This window comes from Xenopus laevis, chromosome 1L (assembly GCF_017654675.1).
Source record: "Xenopus laevis strain J_2021 chromosome 1L, Xenopus_laevis_v10.1, whole genome shotgun sequence".
NCBI classification, from domain to species: domain Eukaryota; kingdom Metazoa; phylum Chordata; class Amphibia; order Anura; family Pipidae; genus Xenopus; species Xenopus laevis.
Genome location: NC_054371.1, coordinates 95,111,458 through 95,121,785, shown reverse-complemented (window position 1 = coordinate 95,121,785; position 10,328 = coordinate 95,111,458).

Below are 10,328 nucleotides of genomic sequence, written 5' to 3'. Positions count from 1 at the left end.
TTCTTTCATGATAATGTCGTCTCAGCAGTGTAGTAACATGGTGATTGGCAGGAATAATGAGGGGATTCATTTCTGAAATCTCTAACTTAGCCTTGTTTAGGTGACCACCAACTCTCAGCATGCCATGATCATCAATTACTGGTTTCAAGTTGACAATGGGGCTGCTTTTTGGTACATCTTGCTTGTCATGTATACATTTCAGTTCCATTTTAAAGGCACTCTGCTGTACGTTACGTACACAATTCACTTAGAACAATATCTTCTGCGGTGAGAGGTTTATGGCACATGTGCCAGCTGCGACATCCAGTGTTATGCTTCTCAGCGAGAAAACAATGAACAATATGGACTAACCTTGCAATGGTGTGAACGAGTCTTGACCATCTGGAGAATCGTTCAAATCGATGACAGCCCAAGCCAGTCCTCTTTTCAGACTTGGTGACAAGGGTACTAACTTCAGGCCGAATCTCTGGATCTTCATGAGGGTCTTGGAGACTGAAGATGTCTTGAGTAGGAGTTTCTTCGTTCTGGTTCAGCGGAAACTCTGGACCTGTTAGCTAAGAAGAATTTGCAGAGACTCTACCAGATGCCGGTCTGGTGGCGCAATCTGTGGGATTGAGATGAGATGGAACATAGTGCCACTGTTCAGGTTTAGAGGATCTTCTAATCCTTTCAATGCGTTTACTGACATAGACATAGAAGCGTTTTGACTGGTTGTATATGTAACCCAGGACAACCTTACTGTCTGTGTAAAATTGAATGTCATCCACATAAATATCCAGCTCACGCTGTATAAAGTCAGCAATCTCTACGGCTAGCACAGTCCCACAAAGTTCGAGTCTAGGAATGGTGTGTTCAGGTTTTGGAGCTAATTTTGCCTTTCCAAACAGAAATCCAACATGCGCTTGATTATAATAGTCTATTACCTTTAAAAAAGCAACAGCTGTGATGGCTTCAGTTGATGCATCTGAAAAGATGTGGATTTCTTTCCTCTGAGTTGTAGTAAGGGATGTTGGAGTGTAGCATCGTGGTATGTGAATCCTATCTAGTGCATGCAAGCATTCTTTCCACAACTCCCATTTTTGTTGTTTGTCAGAGGGCAGTGGAGCATCCCAGTCTGAAATGGACTCTGAGAACTGTCTTAACAGGAATTTGCCTTCTACAGTCAAAGGTGCTAGAAATCCCAGGGGATCATATAGGCTGTTCACCTCTGAGAGAACTCCCCGTTTAGTAAATGGTTTATCTGCACAGTTAACTTGAAATCCAAGGGAGTCATTTGATAAATCCCACCTCAGGCCCAGACTTCTCTGTACGGGTGGATTGTCTATCCCTAGATTCAAGTCTCTGAATTCTGTGGCATGATCACTGCGAAATACCTTTTCCATGAAGGCCACAAAATGATTTTTCATTTCTGGTTTGTTCTTTAACGTACGCTGCAAGGACATGAATCTGGATAGTGCCTGTTCCCGGTTGTCAGGGAGTCTGGCTCTTACAGCACGGAAAGGTAAATGTGCAACCCAATGGTTAGATGCATCTTTGAAGAATCCATCGTCTATTATTTTAATAAACTTTTTGTCATCCATGGATAAGGCCAATGTGTTGTCCTCTGGTGTTGTACAAAACACTGTTTTTCCTAAGTTGTCATAGACGGTAGGAACGATGTCTGGTGCCTTTAGAAGGTTAGAAAGCTTTTCCTTTACCTCATAATGATGAACACATGGCTTAAAGTGAGATGTGCGACCATTTTTGAGCACAAAGGTTTTGAAGGAGCTCACTTGAGATGGTTTGTGGCTCTTATCTATAAATACATCGCCCACGATTACCCAGTCTAGATCAAGTCTCTGTGCATATGGGGCGTTGTCAGGACCATTGCATTGTGGCCGCACCTTGTGGACCCTCAGAATGTCTCTCCCAAGCAAAAGTAGGATGTCAGCATTCATGTCCATAGGAGGAATCTCACTAGCTAGATGTTTCAAATGGAAATGATGGTATGCAGCTCTGGAGTAGGAATTTCATCTCTTTCATCGGGTATCTGGTCGCATTCAATTAACGTTGGCAAGGGTATATGAACATTGGAGAAGATAAGGTATCCAGCAGAGCAGTGGCTCTTCTGCCATAAGTCTCTACACAACCAGAACAAGTGTTGAGGGTGTATGGTGTTGCTTCTCCCGTTATGCCGAAGATCTCAAAGAATTTAGGTTTTGCCAGAGACCTATTGCTTTGTTCATCTATAATGGCGTACATTCTGGTGGCCTTTTCAGATTTCCCTTCTGTGTAGACATTGACCAAGCACACCTTTGCACAGCACTTGGAACCAGCCTCTTTGCCACATATCTCCATACAGGAAGAGGAGACAGTCAGTCCCCGCCATGAAGTGCAACGGCATTGGTAGCAGCTTGAGATGGTGCGTTGTCTGAAGGCAGGGTAGGATGCATTGCTGTAACATGCTTGTCACTGCTGCATTCTGCACACCTGATAATAACTTTACAGTCTTTTGCACATTCCAAGCTCTTTGAGTGTCTCTCTGCGTTCTTGCAAAGACTTTGCCCTGAGCCCATGACATTCCTTTAAAGGATGAGGTCTTTTATGGATAGGGCACATGTTGTTAGGGTCCTTTTCGTTAAGGAAGGGTTTGTCCTTCCTAGTAGTGCAGGCCGCAACAAATGGGACATTTGTTTTCCAACGGATACTGTTCCCCTTAAGTCTCTATGTTTACTTGTGGTGTTGTCATACCTTGAACATGAGGATGAAGCAGGTAGGGTGGATTCAGTGAAGTCAAAGCTGGGGTCATTCTTCTTCCGAGCCTGGTCACTGATGAATCTGGTAAAATAAGAGAAAGAGGGAAAAGACACATTGTGTTCTCTCTTGTATCTGGAGCCCTGGTCTGCCCATTTCTCTTGCATGCCATGTGGTAGTTTCAATACAATTGGATTGACGCCATGGGCAGTATCAAGGTAACTCAGTCCTGGCAGATGTGGGTCCATTTTCGCCAATTCTAGTTCTCTTAGCAGGTCGCTCAGATCCTGGAGCTTGCGATTGTCCTTGCCGGTTATCTTTGGGAAGGCTTGAAGTCTCCTGAATAAGGCATTTTCTATAGCTTCTGAACTGCCATAGGTCTGATCAAGTCTCTCTCATGCTGCAGCGAGGCCTTCCTCTGAGTGGCCTGCATGGACTGCTCTTAATGTCTTTACACGTTCTGCAGATTCTGGGCCTAACCATTTGATAAGCAAGTCAAGTTCTTCCTTGGCAGTGAGGTTAAGATCACTGATTACAGCTTCAAAGGTCGATTTCCAGGCCCTGTAGTTTTCGGCACGGTCATCATACTTTGAGAGACTAATGTTAATCAGCTCCCTGCGCATGATGTATCTGGCAAAGTCTGACATGTCTGATCTCCCATTTCCTATTGCTGGATTGCATTGTGGTCTCTCTGGAGCATGTAGGGGCTCTGGCACATGGGGTTGAGATTGATCAGGACGAAATGATGTGGCATAAGGATTAAGCTATGGTTTAGTCTCTGGAGCGTTAGCCCGCTTGATGCTAGAAATTACCTTATTACTGGGGTTTGATGATTTCTGGAACTCTGTGGGTTCACCCAGCTGGCGATTTAGAAGTGGAGTTGGTACATGCGATTTAGCAGGAGGCGATGATTGCCTTAGCACGTATCTGGCAGTGCGGTCGGCTGGGTCTTCCACTTCTCCTGGGATGAAACAGTCTAGGTCGGTACCTTGGCCTAACGCTTGCTCCAGGACCTTCAGTTTTGCTAAGGTAGCTGCTTCTTCCCTTTCTGTCTGGAGGATTTTTAGTTGGGCTTCTGCCTCTGCCTCTATTTCTGCTCTCTTCTTTGCAATCTCCTTAGCAAATGAACTTCTTACACTAGCTTCCTCTGCTTCTGCCCAGATCTCTATAAGCTTGTCATGCAACGCCAACCTTCTGGAACGAGAGGTTTTGGAGGATGAAAGGGTATATTTGGTATGTTTACTTGAAGTAGATTGATGGGATCTCACCTCTTGTAAGTGTGCGATGCGGAGTTCTGCCTTGTTTTTAGCGTCTTGTACTATGGCATCCTTCTCTTCGAGGAGATTCTTTCTCTCACTCAGCTCTTCTGAGGCATCATCAAAATCAGAGTCGCTCAGGAAAGTGATGTACTTTGCAGACAGTCGCTGATAGCGGACATAGGCATTAGTTAAGCGATTCAATAGTGTGGTTAACTTTTTTGCGTCGTTGTTATAGCATAAAAAAAGAGCTGCTATATAGTGTTCAGTTCTCTGCCATAAATCGTTTAAATTGTCACTGAACTCTTCTTTGGTTGCCTCAAAGTTCTCTCTAATCTTTTGTGTTGGCTTGATAACACGTTTAGATCGTACTGCTTGTTCTTCAGTTAACATGGACTCGGCTTCCTGCATATCTGGGTTTTTGGGAGCAGGGTGAGTTTCTGTATGTTCAGTGATTGAGGAATCCACTAAGCCTCTTGTGGACATGTTGTTCCTGTTTAAGTTGTACTGTCTCTTTAAGAAGGGATTTCAGCTTGCTCACTGTGCTTATGAAGCCATGTGCATATAAGATGGCGGACAGCTCTAAGCTTGCTTGCAGACTGCGTATAGACATGCAAAGACTGTAGATTTAAGCTTCATTTTGACTATTCTGCCACAGATGTACGTTAGAGAAAACCTCTGATTGGTTGTGAGTGATAATCCCTGTACAAGCAATGGTAGATAGCTGAACTCACTAAATATTTCCAGATAGGGTGCCAGTTGTATGTGATAATCCAGTGAGGAGAATACAATGGTGATGCTTTGGTAATTTATTGATTTACCTAGAGCAAACATATGCATGAACTTAGGGTAACGCTGGAGAATATTAGAGGTCAAAATGAAATGCTCTCACCAGGTATGATGTCTGTAGCAGAAAGGAAGTACACAGGACCCTGGGACAGGATGTGATGTCACAAAGGGAGGAGAGCAAAGCAATGGAAATTAACATAATACATTCAGAGGCACATAATAAGAATGACCACAGGGTGGCAGCATTACATAACAGTAATAATAAGATAATGCAGTTACAGCCAATTACAAATTAAATGAAAGAAATAAAAGCTGGAACAGCACACGTAGCATAGGATTGACTTTTCAGGGAAAACATAAGCCGACAGTCATTTTCGAAAGCTCTGAATTTTGCTCCATCTCCTGAAAAGCGTTCAGGAAGTGGCATCTTGGGCTTGGGCGTCGGATGTGTGGAAGTAGATGCTGAAACAGGAAAAGCTGACGAAACTGAGGGCCCAGGAGGAAGAGCAGCAGCAACAGTCATATCTGGCATCTGAGCCTGCAATTGTTGATAGCCTCCCTGTAAATCTCGAACAGCCCGAGTGAGGCCAGCCAATTGCTGAGCAACGATTTCCAAAGGGGAAGGGGCTGGTTCCTCAGACTCCATGGTGAGGTGATACTGTCAGGTATCAAGGCGAGTCTGAAGGTATGAGCCTCCCCCATGCTTCCCACTGAGCTGCGCCCTGAAAGTTGGTACAGGACGGTCCCAGATAAGGAATAGCAGGAGTGCCAGGTGAGCCCGCAGAATAACAGTTCGTAATAAGGACTCAGCACTGATCTGCAGTTGAAGAGACAAAGTCAGGGACAGGCCGGGTCATACACAGAGAACGATCAGGAAGCAGGTGCCAATTGAGGAAAATCCAGCAGAGTAGTCAGGGAAGCCATGGTCGAGATCAGGAATAACAAACACAGGAATCCAGGGATAATCAGAAGAATAGTCAGGAACAAGCCGTAGTCGTAATCAGAATAATCATCAGTAGTAAATACGCTTAGTGTCAGTAGAGACGATCACCTCGCATTGAGCCTAGGCCTGAGCACCCCAGGACGCATGTTTGCGTCAGAACATGCACCTGCGTCAGAACGCGTGCCTGCGTCTGGCTGTGCGCCTGCGCAAGAACGCGTGCGCGCATGAGAATGGCATCCGCACTATAACGCGCGCGCATTAGAACATGCGCCTGTGCTAGCAACAGGTGCTGGCGTGGGGACGTTGGCCAGAGGAGACGTCGGTTCAACCAGAACCTGACCTGCTGGGACCTGACACACTTCCTTTAAGGAGATGTCTGATCCTGATACCCTGGTGAGTGAGTATAATCATATACTATCCTCAACAATTGGCTCATTTGCCCCTTTACAGGCTAAGCGTACATGTGCTCAAATCTCACGACCCTGGCTGAATTCACAGATTCTTGCTCTGCTGTATAAGATCTGCTGAATGTATGTGGAAGAAATGATGTACGCAAGCAGACTTTATTCACTATAAATTTCTACTGTCCTGCCTCAATTCTGCCTTGTCGAAGGCCAAGCAAGAGTACTACAGTACCCTTATAAACAATCACAAATCCAACCCAGGAGGCCTGTTTTCTCTATTCGATACTCTTCTCCATCCGTCATTAACAGTATCTGCCAACCAGACACACTCTTCTCAGGACTTTGCTGATTTCTTTAAGGACAAAGTAGAGTCCATCCGCAATCAGGTCCCTACCTCTAACTAATGCAAACCAGCTCCTCCTTCCTAACCCCCTTCTGCATACCTTCCCTCTTGTAACAATGTCTGAAGTCTCCAAGCTTCTCTTGTGCTCCCCACTCACAACTTGCCCCCTTGACCCTATGCCTTCTTATCTGCTCAAACACTGTGTTGCAGAGCTTACACCACCACTTACTCACATCTTCAATTCTTCTCTAGCTTCTGGAACCTTCCCTTATCCTTTTAAACATGCCTGTGTAAAGCCTATTCTTAAAAAGGCCGCGCTTGACCCATTCAGTCTGTCAAATTACTGTCCTGTCTCACTTCTACCAACTTGCCTCTAAACTCTTAGAACGTATTGTGTTCTCCCGTATTACTAACTTTCTGCAGACCCATGATCTGTTGGACCCTCTGCAATCTGGTTTCCGGCCTGGTTACTCTACTGAGACTGCTTTGTGCAGAGTTACAAATGATCTTCAAGTTGCCAAAGGTCACTTCTCTATCCTTATCCTCCTTGACCTATCATTTGCATTTGATATGGTTGACCACTCTCTCCTGATGAAGATTCTGTATTTGCTGTAACCAGGCTGCATCTTGGCTTTCTTCTTACCTCTCTAACTGATCATTCACTGTCTCCTATGCTAACAAAACCTCATCTCCAGTTCCACTTAATGTGGGGGTGCCGCAAGGTTCTGTGCTTGGCCCGCTGCTGTTCTCCCTGTACACTCTGTCTTTGGGAGATCTCATCCAATCATTTGGCTTTAATTATCATCTGTATGCTGTTGATACTCAAATATATTTATCCACCCCTTCATTAACAGCTGAAACAGAGGCTCAAATCTCTCACTGCCTCCTGGCTATCTCAAATTGGATGAAACAGTGCCACCTCAAACTCAACCTAACAAAAACTGAACTAATCATCTTTCCCCCTAAGCCTGGGCCTACTCCCCTTTTTACTATCTCCTTGATGGCATGCTCATTAATCCTGTTAACTCAGCACATTGTCTGGGGGTAATCTTTGACTTCTCTCTTTCCTTCTCTGATCACATTAACACCACTGTCAAAACTTGTCACTTTTTCTTGCGCAATATTGCCAAAATCCGTCCCTTCCTTTCACCTGATACATCCAAGACGCTCATGTGTGCTCTCATCCTATCCCGACTAGATTACTGTACCCTTCTGCTAACTGGCCTCCCTAACTCCCATCTCTCCCCCCTACAGTCTGTATTAAACATTGCTGCCAGAATTATCCTCCTCTCATCCAAAAGGGTACAGGCCCCAACCCTGCTGAAGTCCTAATCATAGCTGCCTATAAAACAAAGAATATCTTATAAACTCCTCCTCATAACCTTCAAAGCCCTTCATTCCTTTGCACCTAATTACATCTCATCGCTTGTTTCTCTATATGTTCCTGGCCGAAACCTCCACTCCTCTCAGAGCTTGGTTGCACCCCCCATTACTACTGCTGTTTCCCGTATTAAACCTTTCTCTCTTGCTGCTCCTTATATTTGGAATGTCATTCCTGAAACTCTCCGTAGATAATCCTCCTTCAATGTTTTTAAAACGAAACTCTGGGAGCACCTGGATAACACCTGAACTGGGAACTGGCACTTATTTGACAGTGTAACAAACTGTAACCTACAGCACTTTAATACCCCTCTGAATTGTGTCTGTCTGTTACCCTCCCATTTAGACTGTAAGCCCTATGGGGTAGGGTCCTCCAGCCTTTTGTCTCCTTGACGCTGAGCACGTAATCTGTATTGTAACTATATTTTATATCTACGGGAATTATATTCTTAATAATGCACTTATTGTTACTTTTTATTTCAATGACCCCTTGTTTGTTACTTCTAATTTATTGTTTTGCTGTACAGTGCTTTGCCACAAATAAAAATATACATACACACATACATTTATCCTCTCTTTTCCTCCTACTAACACGGAATAATTTACAGTACCATATTGTGGCCCAAAGGCACTTTCTCAGCTTAACTAACACAGCAGAAAAGGTTCTGTGGTTGTTTTAACTATTTTACTGGATCTTAATGTGGATTAATAAAGAGTATTTTTAATCTTGGGGATCTACACACGTATTGATACATAGGGTAGTGGATATTTATTACAATATTATGTAGTTTCTGAAGGGGCCGCTGTTGCAAGGCCTATTTAAGGAAGTGACATGTATGAATCTGTAAGCCTATGCGTCAAGCGATTTTTGTTCAGTGACCTTTTGCAGTAAACCACCTTTTTTTAACCAGAGTGCCGCCTTTCTCCTTGTTCAAGTATGGCATATTACAGTGGGAACGCTGTCGGCAGAGTACCAGGAATTGAAAGTGGAGCTGCACTAAGGGAGAACATAGGAGAGGTGAGTCTGGAGCGGCCTTAGGGATGGCAGGATTGACTGGTGACTAGTCTCCCTGAATCTGCCCGTGTGCCCCGACCTTAAAAATCTCAGCTATGGAAAGACTGGCCAAGTTGGGGTTGTTCACGCAGAAGAAGAGGCGCTTAAGGGGGGATATGATAACTATGTGTAAATATATAAGGGGATTGTTTAATAACCTCTCTAAGGCTTTATTTACCAGTAGGTCCGTCCAGCTGACAAGAGGGCACCCATTCCAATTAGAAGAAAGGAGGTTCCATCCAGGGCCAGTGGGCACCCCTAGGCCCACTGCCATTCATCTCCTCTGTCCCCTCCCCTTTATTCTTGCAAATTTTCATCATCTGGAACGGAGCAATGGGGATTGGCGCATGTGAAATTTAAAAAATGATTGTATCTCCAGAGCATCCCCAGTGTCTTTGAACCAATGTGGGGGTGGTTGGGCAGCATGCCGCCCCCTAAAATCCTGCCACCCTAGGCCTGGTCCTAGGTGGCCTTTCCACAAATCCGGGTCTGGTTCCATCTTAATATTCGGAAGGGTTTTTTTTACAGTGAGAGCTGTGAAGATGTGGAATGCTCTCCCTGAATCAGTCGTACTGGCTTTAAGTAGATAGATTTATGAAGGGGCTTTTTAGCAAGTAAGGGAGCACAGGGTTTTAGAAGATAGCTTATAGTACAAGTTTATCCAGGGAGTAGTACGATTGCCATCTTGGAGTCAGGAAGGATTTTTTCCCCCTCTGAGACAAATTGGAGAGGCTTCAAATGTTTTTTTTTTTTTTTTGCCTTCCTCTAGATCAACTAGCATTTAGGCAGGTTATATACAGACTTAAAAGGTTGAACTTGATAGACGTGTGTCTTTTTTAAACCTAACTTACTATGTTATAGCTTTAAGAAGGGGTTTGATGGCTTTTTAGCAAGTGAGGGAATACATGGTTATGGAAGATAGCCTTCGTACAAGTTGATTGCTATCTAGGAGTCAGGAAGGAATTTTTCCTCGTTTGAAGCAAATTCGAGAAGCTTCAGAAGGAGGGATTTTTTTGGCTTCCTCTGGATCAATTAGCATTTAAGAAGGTTATATTTAGACATAAAAGGTTGAACTTGATGGACCTGTCTCTTTTTTCAACCTAACTTACTGTGTTACTATGTTAGTAAGCGTTGCTCACTCAACAGCTGTTTCACTCAGGGGAGTAACTACAGAGGGGGGTCCAGGAGTATACAGCCCCAGAAAGGCCAAAATGAGCAACTTTCACATATCTTGGTACATTAGGTCAATGTTTTGTGGCCCCCAATTGATTTTGCTATGGGGCCCAGTAACATCTAATTAGGCCACTGGTTTTACTGCTTTTAACAAAGCATCATAGGGATACAATGGTAGTAGCTGAATCACAATTTTGCACCTATTATACAGTAGTTTGACTACAGCTAACTACATGACTAAAGGTGGCCATAC